The 17,928-nt window shown below is 37.8% G+C and overlaps 1 protein-coding gene across 12 annotated transcripts in view; it reads left to right on the top strand.

Moving 5' to 3' along the window:
• The window catches only part of PLCB4 (phospholipase C beta 4), a 389,153-nt gene that overhangs the window by 29,663 nt on the left and 341,562 nt on the right, over positions 1-17,928 (top strand). The window lies entirely within an intron of this gene.

The following is a 17,928-nucleotide window of genomic DNA, read 5'->3' as shown; positions in this document are numbered from 1 at the left end:
ATCAGTTTTGCAGAGGGCACCCACTGGGTGTCCTTTAATCCAACTCAGTTCTGAAACTGCCTACTGGGAGATGGTATCAGATCTCACAGGTTGAGGACTCAGTCTTCAAGACTACCCCACCCATGTCAGGTGCCGTATAGGACCTAGGTTCTTTCACTTGCTTCTGACCCACCCACTATAAATCAGGGTTCCCACATCACCCTTCTTGAGTTTGATTAATGTACTTGAGCAGCTCACAGAACCCAGGGAAACAAACAAGTTCACTGGCTTATTATAAAGAATGCTATGAAGGATACAGATGAAGAGGATGAGATCTGAGGGAAGGGGTACAGAGTTTCCATGCCCTCTCAGGGCATGCCACCTTCCAGGAACCTCCACTCATTCAGCCCTCTGAACCCTGCCCTTTGAGATTTTTGTGGAGACTTCATTTGGCCATGATTGCTAATAGACTGGGCTGGTAAACCCCACAAGACTTGTGCGTTCAGTTTCTTCTTGGCATCTCTCTATAGCATTCCTCCCTTCAGGATATGGGGTGGGACAGGAATAAGGAGAGTCATATGAACTACTACTGAACAAGTGTAGGTCAGTGAATGTCCTTATCACCAACTCCTAAAGACAGAAAGGCAGGGGAAGATTAGAATTTTTATGAACTTGCCTTGGGGAAGTGAAATTCTAGTTCCCATGGTCTGCCTTGGGGAGGAAGTTCTGATTCAGGAACTGTGGATAAAAACCAAAATATGTATTTCACAATATCACAGATCACCCACTGGTTTTTGGGCATGGATCCCTTACAAAAGTAGATATATAACACAAAAATTCTGTCACATGACTGGAATTCTACTTATTAATTTATAACCAGTCTAGTTCATCACCATATTGAATGAAGATAGTCTCCTGGGGCAAGATCACATAAGTTTTCAGGTTTTCATTTTATTTCCTCAGGTTCCAAAAGAGTGGTCTTTGCAAAGGTATGGCTTTACCTTTTCAAGTAATGGAGCTAAGAGAGAATGCTGTCTCCTGCTTTGAGCCTCTTTTGAAGTATTGATGTAATATTGAATTACCCTCCATTCATAGTCCATTTATTTCTTTTTGTACCCAAATAAGCTACTGTTCCTCATTATAATTTACAATAATACCTAAACTTTTCTACCTAATACCATTAATATCTAAACTTTCTACCTTTGGAAGGAATATTAGGATTGACCTCTGTGTTGGTCTAGACTGTAGGATGAGTCTAGCAAGTTTGGTTAATAGAAAACTAGAGGTCTGTGTTTACCATCAGGCAGTAACTGCATTTACTCTGAGCCCCAATTTTGCCAGATGGGGTGAAGTCACAACCCATCCCCATTAGACCCTTAGGAATTCTGAAATAAGGTTTTGAAACATAGTTACTATCTTGCTTAGGAATCATTACTACTTATAGCTCTTGACAGATGGACATCTGGACTTCCGGACCCAGCAATTTCTCTTAATTTCATTTTAGCCATTATAGCTAACAATATCCACAGTATATTTTGCTTTTTTCTTGTTAGCTGGACTTTCCTTATGTATCAAATTGATCAGTTCTCAAGGAGTTGGATCCATCTCTCAATTCCATGGGTAAATTTTCCCTTTGGTAACTGATCACAGCACAGCTTTTGCTCCATGCTATGGGGAATCTAGTGGCCACCCAGGAATCAGAGGTTCCTCATTCCCCACTCTTTTATCCTTTCTCTTCTCAAATTGCATGTTTCTGTGAAACAGGGCCATTTCAGCAAATCCCATTTCATTGACACCAAACGTGTTTTTCAGGGAAACCAAAGTATAGGCAATTGAGTTACTGGGGCAATGGAAGAACATTCTTCTAAAAACAATTTTGTACACAGTCCAGTTCTTATATGCTGGATTGGTTAGATGTAGGCTTCAGTATGGAAACAAGTAGCTGTATGTGGTCATTTAAACTGAATTTGAATTTCATGGACAGGGAGTGTTGCTTAGTGGTAGAGCACTTGCCTAGCATTTGCAAAGTCCTGGGTTCATCTATAGCATGGCAAAAACAAAAACAAAAAAATTCTTGAATTTCTGGCATCTGTCATTGTGGTTAGCTGGGTGGGTGAGAGTGCTTTGTTCCTCTTTACTTCCCAAATAGAAATGCCCACTATTGTGTTTTTCCTGACCTCTACCAGTGGGTGGGATACTAATGGGACCTCAGGGTTGCCAAACTGGGATTGTGGTGTGATAATTCAGAGAGGCAGATGGTGGTTTAGAATTCTGTCCCTTGCTGGCACAGGCTCAGCATGGAGGTGTCAGAGCCAGTGGTGGTGACCCAGGCCAACAGTGTAGTAGGCGTGACAGTCAACTGTTAAGAATAAGAGTAAAGTTCAAAGAAAACAGCTCTGTTGTGTGTGTAAGGAACCATGTCTTTCTTTCCTTATTCCAACACAAATGCCCTTCTACATGGGATAATTTTAAAGCACATTAAGAGAAACTATACATCAGCGATTCCTTAAATCAGTTTTAGTACAGGTAAGCTATCCTGACACTATTTTATGGGAAGGAATATTGTTTTTCTTTAATGAAAAAAGTGCATATATCAGAAGTTCAGACAACCTGCTTTGGTTTTGGTAGAGACTTCCTTTGACAGAAGTAGTGTTTATACTATCAGAGTATATACATTCAGAATCTCAGATTTATACTCTCAGAATCTCATCAAAACCGTTGCCTGTGAACAATTGCTGTATTTCTGATTCCTAACAGCTAGGTTGATCTGCCTGTTTTATTTGTTCTAGAACAAATAGACTCAAACATGTTTTTACATTGTGTTTTGAGTTTTCAAGCATATTGTCTGTTCTTCCTGTGTACCGATTCCCCACTTTGGTGCACACAGCAGCTGTGTGACCGTCTGTGAGGAAGTGCCACAGCTTCCTCTGTGGAATGCCACAGGTGGTCCATCAGGGGAGTCTCCTTTTCCCAAGTGTTATTTTGGCATGCGTAGGCTGCCCATCCTTACAGTGGAATCTTTTGTGATTTGTTTCTTCGCATTCCATGTTAGCGTTTGGAAGTGGGACCATTACCCCAGGGACGAATTGCCAGCTGTCCACCCGTAGGTTGTGCTCAGCCTTCTATAGAAATGAGTTATTATTTTGCATAGCTGTCCAACTAGGGGGACTGGGAAAGCAGCCTCCGACTGTATGTAGGTGAGTCACTTGGCATCTTTGCATCAGTGGAATGTGGGCAGAATAATGTGTGTTAAATCCAGGACAAGGCTTCTAAACCCCATACTCTTCTTTTCTTTTCTTTATTTTTCCCCTTTAGGTTGGATGCACATGACTACGAGGCCTTAGTGATGAAGGGAAACAGGACTCAGGGACCTGAATCTAAATTGTTTTATGGCAGGGCTCATCACCTTGTCATCTTCACCAATGTAGAACACCACACTGTTTCTGAACAGAACCTCTCTGTGTGTGTGTGATGTTGGAGATGTAACCAAGGGACTCTTGCACATGCTAGGCAAGCACTCTAACGCTGAGCCACACCCCCAGTCCCTGAACAGATGATCTTTGATGGTCATATTTATAGTCTTCCCCAATAACAACTCTATGCCATGGCAAATAGAGTACAAATTATATGAACAAGACAAAGAGACAAACTCTGGTGTTCACTCTATATATTTTCAGACCTGTTTGTTACAGAAACTGACATTACACATAGACACCTTCATTCAGCCTCATTAATTATCACTTCTTTTACTTATCAGACGAAATTTATTAAGTTTTTAGTTGCTCATTGTCTGGAATGGTAGGTAACATGGCTTGTATATTCTCTGCCTCGACTCTTTTCATCCCCAAATTGCCTCATGTTTGCACCCTGCCTCCAGATTCCTTTTTGTAAACCTTATCTTTATATATTCCATAGTGCAGTGTTTTTACCAAACAAGAAGCAACTTCATCTTGCATTTAGAAATGAACCATCTATTATCGACTCTATTCCTTCTTTAGCATACCCTGTGCTTCAGCTCAACTTTGGGCTCCTTTGGTCATATTTTTTTTCTCTTTCTAGAACATTAGATACTGCATAGGTGTTTAAAGACCTCACAATATCTATCTAATACAATTATGTATGCACATATATGCATATATGTTTTATATGCTCTACTAAATTATTGGAGGGCATCCGTATTTTCAATATTAACCTTCACTTGTACAGATATCTTGGGATACATGTAGCAGGTGCTTGAATGAACATATGAATGGAATTAACAGAATATGTTTAGATTCACTTGGAAAGATATTTGAAGTACTGTTATTGTTGATTAAGGTTGTGGTTCATTACATACTAAATAAATAAAAATTGATTAACGATTTAACCCACCAATATAAACTTAGAAAATATTCTTGTGAAGAGGTTTCACATACACTAACAATACAACACAACAGTACAAAACATAGCAGTAATTTACTTAGATATATGTAGGAACAAAATAAGGGAAACTACAGAACTTAATTGTAGTAAACATAAATTTATGTGTAACATAAATTTCAAATCAAGGGAGAGAGATACCTCATTCTTGAAAAGCCAGATTCAATATGGTAATACAAAGAAATTAGTTTTGTTCTGATTGTATTTATACCATTTTGTGGTGGAGAGAAGACACCTCTTATATGCTTAATACAACTCTTTATCAATGCTGGGGAATTTAACAGTGATTTGGAACTTCATTGGAAGAATGAACCCATCAGTTCTCACAGAATTATAGGAAATATTTATCAGGGGCACTTGTTATAGAAGTCAATGATAATCAAATGGTGGTATTGATACAGTCTACTTAAATGCAGATAATCTATTTTTAGGCATACATGTATGCTAATTTAGTATGTGATAAGGTCGATATTTCAGACTAATGGGAAAAAAGATGAATTATTCAATAAAATGTGTCAAGACACCTGTCTAGTCATCTGGAAAAATTATACAGTATTTGTATCATGCCTCTCATGCAAAAATAACTCTAGTGGGGCAAAGTTAAAAGTTATAACCATGCAAACTGTTAATTTGAGTAAAAATATACATGCATACATGCTTTTATAACCTTGTAGTATTGGAGGGAAAGCATCTCCCATTTGAAACCATGAAGGGAAGACTAAAATAGTGTGACTACCTACAATAGTTTAAATCTTTATTTTCATTTTAAAAAATTCGGTATAATAATGGGAAACCATTTCAACATGTTTGAGAGATACAGAGTATACTAGGAAAATATTTGTAACCTAGCTAAGATGTTCCTAAGATACTAAGAGCTTTTAAAATAAATCCTTACAATATTATTCATAAGATGAATCTCTTAATGGAGTTGTGGGGAAAATATAAATGGGTAATTCATAAGATAACAAATATGGGGTCAGCCACATATGAGAAAATGGGCAAACCTGCTAGAATTTAAAAGTGCAGATTAAACCAAAAGGGATATATCATTGCTTAGTAATTGATGTGGTAGATTTAACAAAAGAAAAAATTCTATACCTGGTAATTGTTGGTGTGGGTAAGCAAATAATATCATTTTTTCTAACTGTGGTGAAAGGTCACTTTTCCCACTATATTTTTGACTGATATGTTTGTAAAAAATATAGTAAAAGTATACCAGAAAAAGAAAATGAAAAATATACAGTTTTCAAATATATACATATATAAATGTATTTATATGAATGTGTACTTTCACACACATATAACATGCTTATTAGATATAAAATTACCCTGAGATATTGACTAAATATTTCTCAGTGTTATCTCAATTTCTGCACCTTATTGTGAACCAATAATGAACACTTTGCAATCTGGTATATTCTGTGGACAGCTCTTTGAGTAGCACTACTTTAATGTGCTCATGGAAGCAGACATTGGTTCAGAATTTCTGAAAGGAAGATTGGCAGTCTATATAAAATTTTAAATGTGCAAGGTTTTATTTTTCTAGGAACTTACTGTAGGGCTATATTCAGGTATTCCTGTGAGATTTCTTTCTAGCACTTTTGATGATAGTGAAAAAGATGGAACCCAAATATTCTCTGGTAAGGTAAAGGTTACATATGGTAGAGTCAGTCTGTGGAGTACTATGTAGTCACTACAAATAGTTGCACAAATGTATATTTTAAAATTTTAGATAGTTTCAAATATATATAAAAATAGAAATAGGATAAAGAGTCCCTGTACATGTAAAACCAGCTTCAACTATTATCTACTCACGGCCAATTTTGTCCCCACACCATTGCATTAGGTGTGGGTTTATTTGTGTGGAAGGATGATCATGACCTTTTGTAAGTGAAAAAGAACAGGTTATAGAAGAGCATTTATTTACTCTTAATAATTATGGGCTGTCCTCCAGACTCCTTGTTTTTAGTAACTGGGCTTCAGAAGTAAAAAAAAAAAAAAAAAAAAAAAAATCATCTTGATGTGACATTCTAGTTAGCATGACTGAACACCAAAATTATCAAAATTGTAGTATATATTTACTGATAATTATTTTAGAGAAAAAGGGGACTGGGGACTAGGGCATGTTATAGTTTTAGAAAGCGTGGACAAGGAAGGCCTCCATGAGATGGTGGCCTTTGAATCAAGGCTCTGAGTAGCTAAAGTCATCTGGGGGACACCTCCCAGGTTCTTGGGGATGGGGGAAGGCAAATGGAAATACCCCAAGCATTAGTGAACAGGAGGAAGAACAAGGAAGCTGGTGTGACTGCACTGAGCAAGTGGTAGAGCCTTGGGAGATGAGAAGAAGTTGGGGTCAGATAATAGAGGGCCCTATGGGTCTCTGTGAAGATGTTGGCTCCTACTCTGAGCAAAGTGGCAAACCAGTGGAGGAGCTTAAGCCCAGTAGTATATGAGTTGCTTATAATTGAGAAGGCTCACTTGGCTGCTAAGTTCAGAGTAGATGCTAAGGGGGCAGGTCCAGAAGTAGGAGAATCAGATGGGAGGGTGTTAGACGGCCAGGGAAGCCATGGTGCTATGGATTTCTACACAGGAGGGTGGGATGAAGGTGATTTGAAGGGGTCAGAGACTCAGTCTCTTTTGCAAATAGAACCCATAGGATTTGCTCATGAATTCCATGTAAGGTATAAGAAAGGTGGTGAGAGGGGTTTCAATATTTATGTTTTGGGCACCTGGCCCTAACTGAGGGAGTTGCTGTTTACTAAAACAGGGAGGATTGTATTATAAGAGGTTTGGACAGGAAAGCTCAGGAGTTGGTTTTGGATCTCTAAGCTATAAGATTCTCATTAAATGTCTGAGTACCAATAGATTTAACTGTTAGTTGGTTGGACCTGAGACTGAAATTCAGAGAGAGGTCTGAGCTGAAGATACACCCATGTGGGAGTGTGAGTTTGGGTGAGTTCACTAGGAAAGAGACCTGGAGGAGGAAGGAGGGGAAGGAAAGGGGAAAATACTGGGGAATGTTATTGACCAAATTATATTGTTGTATTGTGTGCATGTACAATTATGTAACAACAAGTCCCACCATTATGTAAAACTATAATGCACCAATAAAAACTATGAAAAAAATAAAACTTGGAGGAAAAAATAGATAATGCAGATGAGAAGCTAAGAAGCCTCAGGACTACTGTAAGTACACCTCTTCTTAGAGGGCAGGGGGATTGGGAGGAACCAAGGAGGGATGAGAGGATAAAAGACCTAAAGAATCAGGAAGAAAACAAAGGGTGAATAGTGTCTTGAAAACCAGTTGACATTGTTTCAAGGAGGGAGGAGTAATGAAGGGCTGTCTGAGAACTGAGATGCAACTGAACTGAGTGCTGGTGTAAAAGCTGGACCAACACGACACATCAACTTGAATTTCTTGGTGTGTGAATTGGGAAGCATGGAGCTGATGATGATATTGATGGTGATGGAGGAACTAATTACTGTTATTTTAAGAATTCCAAAAGAACCGTGTCTTCTTATTTTGTTGTCAGGAATAACGAATATATAACCTACCATTAAAATTGGATATAGCAGCCAAAAAAGAAAGAAAGAAAAACTAAAATTACTGAAAGGCAATTTTTTTCCATATCCTATGAGATAGTTTAATTTAATTACCAGGCTGGTTGATATAGCTGCCCGGACTTGGAACCTTTGTGGTGCAAAAGTCCATTGAGAAACTAAAGTCAATTTGAGGAGGGAGAGGGAGAAAATGATAGGGAGAGGAGGAGGAGGAAGAGAGGAGGAGGAGGAAGAGAGCAGGAGGAGGAGGAGAGCAGGATAGAGGAGGAGGGGGAGGAGGGGGAAAGAAGGAGGAAGGGGAGGGAAGGAGGAGGAAAGGAAGGGGGAGAGGAGGGGGAGGAGGAGGAAAGGAGGAGGAGAGGAGGGGGGAAGGGAAGGAAAGGAGGAGGAGAGCAGGAGGGGAGGAGGGGAAGGAGGAGGGGAGGAGAAAAAGGAAAATAAAGGGTGACTTGAAGTAGCTGTTTAGGAAAAAAATCAGGTGTCTGGTAAATTTTATTGAGTCCCGGAAATGTAAGATGCCAAAAAACAAAAACACAAAACAAAGATAGTTGCATGGAATAGTAACTTTTATCATGAACAGGCTAGGAAATGTATATGTTCTTTGTAGATGAATAATTTTCCCTGATACTTAAAAAAACTTCATACTTAAAAAAATCCCCTTCAGAGCAAAGTATGTGCTCATGTTTGTAGGTCTAAAGCCATAAATGTTGATAAAATGTTGGTATTGTAAGAGTACAGTTATGCTAGAATTACTTCATTGCTGGTAGAGAATTCATGTGGGGTCAGGGTCTTAATGCATAGATTTAGGAAATAAAATGGCTTTTTTTTTTTTTTTGGCAATGAGGTAGAATGATAGCTTCTTCATTAAAAAAAAAAAAAAACTTTACCCCACCTCCCTATATAAACACAATACCCATATTCTAGTCTTTATCAAATTAGGAAGGCAGGGTTCAGATAGAATAACAGGAGGGTTTTTTCCTGGCATCAATCGAGTTATTTGGAAAAAAGGCAGAACAAGTTGAAGTGTGCGCCTCATACAGTGAAGGGAAAGATTCGGGTGCCAGGCACAGATGGAGTAAGTTCATTCTCACATAAATATTATCTCTTTGTTCTTGCCAAGGCTGAGATGCAGTCATTGTCTTAATTAACTCTGGGAGTTTTCAGTTATGAATCCAAAATCTTAGTCTTCTGGAAATTGTCATCCGGCTTTGTGTTGTCCCTAAGTAGCAGTGTGACCTTGAACGGGCAGGCCACTTAATCCATTTAGGCCTCAGTATTGGGAATGATGGATGCAGAGGGCAAGTTTAACTTTTGGGTATGGGCCTTATGTTTTCTGAATCTGGTATTTAAGTTTGTGGAAAAATTTCAACAGAGGCAGTGACTAGCTTTTCTATGATTAACGCATAGATGTTTTACTGAACAACATTCAACTTTTGTGGCATTTTAATTCTTAAGACATTTTGAAACTCAGCAGTCAAAGAATGTACTGGTCAAGGATAAAATATAGCCTTCCAATTATATTGTTGAAAGTGTAGTATTTCAAAGGGAAACATATGCAATAAAAATACAGTTGAAATATGCAAAAATATAATTTTGTTTGTGGATAAAAACACTGTCACTAATTAGCATTTATTTCAACAAAACTGAAAAATTTTAAAACATAGTATTTAAACAGCTTTCAAATGATATAGATGGTACTGTCTCAGATACATGGAAATGTCTTGCAAGCTATAATTTCTCCTCTGTTTATGCTATCTTTCATGGGGAAAATAAAGAGACTAAACAGTGTTTGTATTATCTCTACACATTTTAAATTTCTCCCAAAGACTACCATGTAATGGTTGGCATCTGAGAAAATAAACAGGAAATTGGTGAGGCTGAGCTTGTCCTTCATCTTTTGCCAGAGTTGGCCTCCTTGCCTCCTCTTTTTTTTTTTTTTTTTAAGCACAGGACACTAGAAATCTGAGAACAGTATTTAACTTGAGTATGATTCTTTTATAGTTTGTCTTTTATAGCTGGTCTACAGATTGCCAGGTCTTTCTACTTTTCTCCAACTTAAGTTGTTGGCATTCAAACTACTGAATAAGCGTTTCAACAATGAACGGCTTCAAATAAAGTTATTTGAGTGGTGTGGCACTTTTGTGATCCTAAAACATTACATCTGACACCCCCTCCCCTTGCCATGGTGAAAATTACATGTGTTTGTTATAGAAAACTTGGAAAAATTAATGTAGTCTGAAATCTTGTAAACCACAAATTGCCACTTTTGATGTCCTACTGTCGTTCTGCCAGGCCTTTCACCACTCTCTGTATCTACCTGTGTTCATTAAGCAATAACTCAAATGAGAAGGTTAATGGGTTTTAGGGAAGGAAAAAGGCAAGGAAGCCAGCGGTACATGTCTGCAGCATGCCGGATTGATTGATGTTAGACTTAGCTTTGTCAAAAACATCCTTCTCAGGGCCAAGCCTCCTCAAAGTGCTGTGTGACTCTGCCCTACCTGTACAGGTATGTTGGGTGCAGCAGGGGAAGGACTGAACACAGAACCTCTTTGGCAGTGCCCCTGTGAACATTATGCAAGGGTATTCTATTGCAGGGCAATATGGATTTCATTGGTTTTATTGTTTGCTTTATAAAATTGAGATCTCCTGTTTTAACCTCCTTTTCCTGCCTAATATGTTATGAATGTTTTCCATTTTCAAACACAATTTTCAAAACATTTCTTTCCCTCATTGTTATTTTTGAAAATATTCCACTTCTAAAAGTTCCACTTAAAAGTTGGGGCATACCCCATGTGACAGATTATTTCAGCTCTTGGGAGTCATCTTGAAAGATTCTGAGGTGTAAAGTGTTTATACCCATTTGATTTCCATCTCCCACCCCACCCTTCCAACAAGCCTTCAATTTTGGACAACTGCTGTCCCATCAAAGCTGTGGATTCAGAGTTCCCAAAGCAACCACTAACTTGTTTGGAAAGTCCTGATAAAAATAGATTTTTTAAAAACATAAATGGAGAATTTTCTCCTATGGGTGGGCAACTCATTTGAGAATATTTTATTTATTGTGAGAATAGTCTGTTTAGGCCAGGCGTGGTGGCGCATGCCTATAATCCCAGTGAATCAGGAGGCCGAGGCAGGAGCAGCACAAGTTCAAGGCCAGCCTCGGCAGTTTATCAAGACCCTAGTGACTTAGGGAGACTCTGTCTCAAAAAGGAAATAAAAATGGTTGGGGCTGTGGCTCAGTGGTAAAGCAACCCTGGGTTCAATCCCCAGTACGGTTAAAACAAACAAAACAAAACAGATCTGTTTGAGAAGAATGGTGTGCCACACTAATTCTCATGGAAATTAGGGATTGTATTCTATTAAGAGTTAATTCCCTTAATTTTGAATGGTATATTGCCTTCTTAAAGTGTTTCTACCCCATAAAATAGATAAAAATGTGTATTTTGTGTTTTTCGAAGTCTGTCAATAGAAAGCATTATGCCACCTTTTCTTCAAGGTTGATTATAATATTTTTCTACAATTAAAGGTGGACACATATTTGCCTTGCATTTAGACCAAATTAAAATAGGACCTTATTTTGGATATTCTTGTTGCTTATTCGTTATTTCTGTTATCACAAAAAATCCTCCCACCTTAACACCTCACAATTGTGACCCATTTTATTGTCTCCTTGGAATTATTAAGAATCAGAGAAGGAACTCCTTTTAAAAATGTGTATCTTTGAACAAAGACTACAAAGTCTAGATAAGTTTGGGAGACCTGTTGAAACAAACACCTTATGCCCTATGGGTTTTCAGTCTGAATGTTAACTGTCAGTTCCCCAGGGATAGGCAGTATACCTTTTAAATATTATAAAACACTTTACAAAGTCCTTTCCTTTATAAACAGTGTATCTGGACCAAGCCCGGAGCACATTCATAGACTGTTCCCCAATACAATTTCTGAGCAAATATATTGCTTTAAAGATGAGCTGAAAACATAATGTGTACTTTTGGCCTGGGGATTCCTTATAGAGAGTATGCAGATTTCCCCAAGGAAAACTGAATTCGCATACAGACGCTCTCACTATAATTATAACAATTTCCTTCTCTCTTTTTACTTTTCCCTTTTTTAAATTCAGCTTCTCAATATGTTAAGTAGAAGGGTTTTTGTTTGTTTGTGTTTTTTTCCTTTTCCACAAAGGCAGTCCTTGCAGAAGGATTTGACTGCTGGAACACCTCATGCCAGCTCCCTAAAGCAGTGACAATGACACATTACAAGATCTGAATTGCAATGGTAGAGGGGGCAGGAAATGGTGGTCTGCTCTGCTGTGATATCAGTTTATGCAAGCATACAGGATGCCACCCGACAGCTTGTACTTAGAAGAAAGCTTAATGGACTCATTAAAGGAAAAGCAAAGTTTGGTTAGCAAGTTTTCCTTTTTCCGAGGGCTGTGTTTACATGGTTTAAATTGTAATAAAAATTAAAATGCTTGAAATGTTTCAGAGTCGGAACTCTGCTGTTTTAGCTCATGGGCACCTCCCGGAACGCTTCCTCAGATAGCAACACAAAACACTGGCAGCCCCCCAAGAGAACATTCTTTGAGAATCTCACTGGCAATGGTGAAAGGGAACTTCATGTTCTGATTGTGCAAAGTGCAGATACACACATTCTAAGTGTACATTCTAAGGTTGCTTGTTGTCTTCCATGTCAAATGTTAGCATTTTAATATTTTTCCCCAGCTATAATAGGAACATCAGAAAAACCAGCTTTTTAACTTGGTCAGAAAATACAGGGCATTGATGCCTGGGATTTATCACATATTACCAGATACTTTAATTACCTTTGTGGATTATTGGCTAATTATCAGAATTGTTAAAATGCTTGATTTTGTTTTTTAATAACCCAAATTGCTAAATAATCAAATACACCAATTGCCAAAATAATACTGAACACAATTAAACTTCCATCTGATTTGGGACAGTTTTTGGTGTCTCCAGGTCATGATCAATACTGCATCAATGTGGCATTCTCATCCTTTGGTGTCCCTTTTAATAGAATGCCAAACACATTGCGTCAAACATTGTGCTGTGTGCATCAGACTTGAGAGGGAAGTATCTGAGTCAAGTTCACAATGAAACTTTTGCCCAAGATGTGATGTCTAAGTCAGACGGACTTACTCCCAATGAAGCACAGATTTCTATGGATATAATTTGGGATTGATGGAGGACCCTGTGCTAGGCTCAGAGAAGAGAGGAAGAGAACAATGTATTCAGCAGGACAGTGGCCCTATTTGTGTATTTTTTGAAGAAGTAAGTAAAGAAGAGCAGCAGCACAAGTAGAGGCTTAGAGGTGGATATTTAGTAAGTCAGGGAGGGTAGTGATTGTCTGAGCTCATTGCATTAAGAGGAAGTGTTAAATACTAACCACAATACTCCCAATCCCCAGCCTCCCCCTTTCTCTTTCTATTTACTGTTCAGCAAGGAAATGAGTGAGGATTCTAAGGCAAGATTAAACCGGGAGAAAGCATATCAAGTTCTGTTTGTGCATCAGGCGAAAAGCCACTTAAAGCAGTGGCCAGTTGTCATCACTCTCCTAACACTCGCTTCTGGAACCATTTCGTGGAACCCCAAAGAGGATGAACACAGCTTCGTAACCTGAGTACTGGCATTTATTCCTGCCCAAGTATGCCACTGTAAAGGGACACACCTCAGTCTGATGGCCTTGACCAACCTTGCGTTTGGGGACCTGTGCAAAGTTCTGGAGAAGGCGATCAGTGACAACAACCTTTGGTGGTTAGTGTTTGGTGGGGAATTCCACATTGATGCCTGTTTACGACCCAGGACAACGGGCCACTGTGTCCCCTCTATCTCACCTGCCGAGTTATTATTTCTGCAGGTAGCATCTTTGTGGATCTTGTTTTGCTTGAGCAAAGCAAAGGATTTTATTTTATGTACTTTCCCCTCTAGTTACTTCCTTAATTTAAGAAGTGACTCTTATTCTGAGTGTTAGTTCCTATACTAAAAATGGTAAATCTATAGACTATTTAGAAATTTCCTTAAATCCTATTTGATTCATTTTGTAAATCCTCAAACAACAGATCGAAACCAGAACAACAGTCCTGATGGTTCTCACAGAAATTCAAGTGAGGTGTGAAGGAATTTTTATTTAGGTAAATGAGATATTATGTCTTATTTAATAATAAAAATGCCTCTATACTATAGTGCTCTGTGAATAACAGGGGATACACTTCATATATATATATTTCATATAATTAAAATGTAAGTTCAGTGTCATGAATGTGAACTTATTCATTTAGTTGGAATTATTGACAGGTTTGACTTTCCATCCTACTGAATACTTGTTGGTAACTGCAGAAGACATGTTTGGGTAACCAAAAGATGGTGGCTGGCATTGAGCCAAGAGGTGGCACATAATTAATGTTAACACGGCGTGATCTACCTTTGCCTGATTAGTTAATATCTCCTTTGCACTAGTGGTCAACAGATATTCCTCATTCTTTCTTGATTGGTACCGAGGGGCATGCCTCAATTGTGCTGATCCTAAGCTGATTGGCTGCCTTAGGTATATAAGACACACCTATAGGAAGCACCACGGATAATCGGATAAGCATTTAGTAGAAGGAATAATCGGATAAGCAGCACCTCTGATAGATGGCAGAATGCAGGTTGCAGATTGCAGAACGGAGAAGTAAAGCCACACCTCTAGATAGCAGAGTGAAGGACGCAGGATGCAGGATGCACCTTTAAGAAGAAGCAGCAGAACTAAGAAGATACAGATCTCTGAAAGTGTAGTCTCTCTCTCTTAAGCAAAGTCTCTCTTGCTCTCTTATGCAAAGCCTCTCTCTTTCTCTCCTCTCAAAGCCTTTCTTCCTCTATAGGCTGGGGAACAGGTGAACAAGCAAGAAAGCAGTGCACTAAAGAGAAAGATAATAGAAGTAGCTCAGTTTCCAGTCCACCTCCGATAAATACCCGCGCAATTGTTGCTGCAGGCGGTAACAAATTGCCGCGGGCGGCGACAGGAACAAACTTATTAAATATTACATATTTTATGTATGAATTACATATTTTAAGTATGGTTTTGGGGCTCTAAGTTTGGACTTTTTGAGTTACTTTATCAAATATTTAAAGTAATGTTATAGAAGTGTTTTAAAAGAATTTTTTATCTGTTCATTTTAGTTATACATGAGAGCAGAATGTATTTTGGCAAGTTATACATGCATAAAGTATAACTTATTCTATTTAAGATCCCACTCTTTTGGTTGTGATGTGGAGTTACCCTGTTCATGTATTCAAATACAAAGCTAGGAAAGTTATATCCGATTGATTCTACTATCTTTCCAATTCCCCTCCCCACTCCCTTCCCTTTGTTTCCCTTTGTCTAATCCAATGGATTTCTGTTATTCCACTCTCAACCTTCTTGTTTTGGGTTAGCATCCACAAATCAGAGAGCACATTCCACATTTGGTTTGGGGGGATTGGCTTATTTCGCTTAGCATGATATTCTCCATCTCCATCCATTTACTGGGAAATGCCATCTTCTCATTCTTCCTTATGGCTAATATTCCATTGTGTATATGTACCACAATTTCTTTATCTATTCATCCATTGAAGGACATGTAAGTTCTTTCCATAGCTTGGCTACTGTGAATTGAGCTACTATAAACATTGATGTGGTTGTGCCACTGCAGTATGCTGTTTTTAAGTCCTTTGGGTACAGACTGAGGAGTGGGATAACTGGGTCAAATGATGGTTCCATTCCAAGTTTTCTAAGGAATCTCCATACTGCTTTCCATAGTGGTTGCACCAGTTTGCAGTCCCACCAGGAATGTGTGGGTGTACCTTTTTCCCTATATCCTTGCCAACATTTGTTGTTGTCATATTCTTGATAATTGCCATTCTGACTGGAGTGAGATGAAATCTTAGAGTAATTTTCATTTTCATTTCTCTAATCCATAGTGATGGTGAACAAGACAAACCCACATAAATACAATTATCTCACACTAGACAAAGGTGAAAAAACACACATTGGAGAAAAGACAGCCTATTCAACAAATGGTGCTGGAAAAACTGGAAATCCATTTGTAACAAAATGAAATTAAACCTGTCTCTCACCCTGCACAAAAATTAACTCTAAGTGGATTAAAGACTTAGGCACTAGAAAAGAGACACTGCACCTAATCAAAGAAAAAGTAGGACCAAATATCTACCATGCTGCCTTAGGAACTGACTTCCTTAACCAGACTCTTACTTTGTATTTTATTTAGAGACAGGGTCTCACTGAGTTGCATTTACTGAGGCTGGTCTCCCTAGCCCCCGGGAATACAGGCATGGGCCACTGTGCTCAGGTTGCACTATCTTTTACATATGTTTTTGTATGCAATCTGCCAGTATTTTATTGAAAATTTTTGTGTCAGTGTTCATCAGGGATATGGGTCTGAAGTTTTCATTCTTCTTGTGTCTTTTTCTGGTTTTGGTATCAAGGTGATACTAGCTTCATAGAATGAGTTTTGGAAGAGTTCCTTCCTTTTCAACTTCATGAAATAATTTGAGAAGTCTAGGTGTAAGTTCCTCTTGGAAGGTTTTATGGAACTTGACTGAGAATCCATCTGGTCTTGGGCTTTTCTTCATTGGTAGGCTTCTGATGGGCATCTTCGAATTCATTGCCTGAAATTGATCTGTTTAAATTTTCTATGCCCCCTTGATTCAATTTGGGTGGGTCATATATCTCTAGAAATTTTTTGGTATCTTCACGATTTTCTATTTTATTGGAGGGTAGGTTTTCAAAGTAGTTTCGATTACTGTCTTTATTTCAGTGGTGTCCATGGTGATATTTCCTTTTTCATCATGAATTTTAGTAATTTGGGTTTTCTCTTTTTCTTTGTTAGCTTGGCTAAGGGCTTATCAATTTTGTTAATTTTTTCCAAGAACCAACTTTTTTTTGTTGATTTTTTGAATGTTTTTGTTTCAATTTCATTAATTTTGGCTCTGATTTTAATTATTTCCTGTCTTCCACTGTTTTTGGTGCTGGTTTGTTCTTCTTTTTCTAGGAGTTTGATATGTAAACTTAGGTTATTTATTTGGTGATTTTCTGTTCTTTTAATGAATGATCTCAGTGCAATTAATTTTCATCTTAGAATTGTCTGTATAGTGTCCCAAAGATTTTGATATGTTTTTCTGCTATTCTCATTTACTTCTAAGTATTTTTTTTTAAATTTTGTCCCTGATTTCTCCAACTATCCATTGGTCATTAAGCAGTGTATTATTCTCTAAGTGTTAAAGTAGCTCCTATTTTTAATTTTATCATTGATTTCTAATTTCATTCATGATCTCATAGAATGCAAGGTATTATTATTGTTGTTGTTGTCGTTGTTGTATTTGCTGAGAGTTGCTTTGTGGACTTAAGAAATAGTCTATTTTAGAGAAGGATCCATGTGTTGTTGAGAAGAAAGTGTATTCATTTGCTGACGGAGAAAACATTCTAGATATGTCCATTAAGTCTAAATTATTAATTGTGCAATAAGAGTTTTTAAGAGGGAAAAAATCCATAAATTTAGTACTCTTAATAACAGCCAATATAGTTTTATGTATTTCCAGTGTTCATATGGACCATAGATTTTTATAGTTAAAATTTTGAATCTATGCACAATTTTCTATCATTCATCACTTGTGTTTATTAAAACAAATTTTTGCTGTTGTGTCCCAGCTGGATATGTATCTGTATTTGGGCATATGACTTTAAATCTTTTATGAATAAAAATTTTAAATTGTGGATATATTAGTGCTCATTTCAATTCCCCTCACTCTATTCCATTTCTCATTCCCCAAAAGAAACTCCTCAGACTTCTGTTTCTTGTTTTTCTTCATAGTTTTATATTCTTGCCTCATTTGTGTGCCCATTATACACATGTGTATGTTTGAATTGTGTAAATACATATACATACTCGGTGTGTATATATACACACAATAT

Source organism: Sciurus vulgaris (genome assembly GCF_902686455.1).
Source record: "Sciurus vulgaris genome assembly, chromosome: 2".
In the NCBI taxonomy this organism is placed as follows: Eukaryota; Metazoa; Chordata; class Mammalia; order Rodentia; family Sciuridae; genus Sciurus; species Sciurus vulgaris.
The sequence above is the reverse complement of the archived record's forward strand: the minus strand, read 5'-3'. Positions and strand labels throughout refer to the sequence as shown.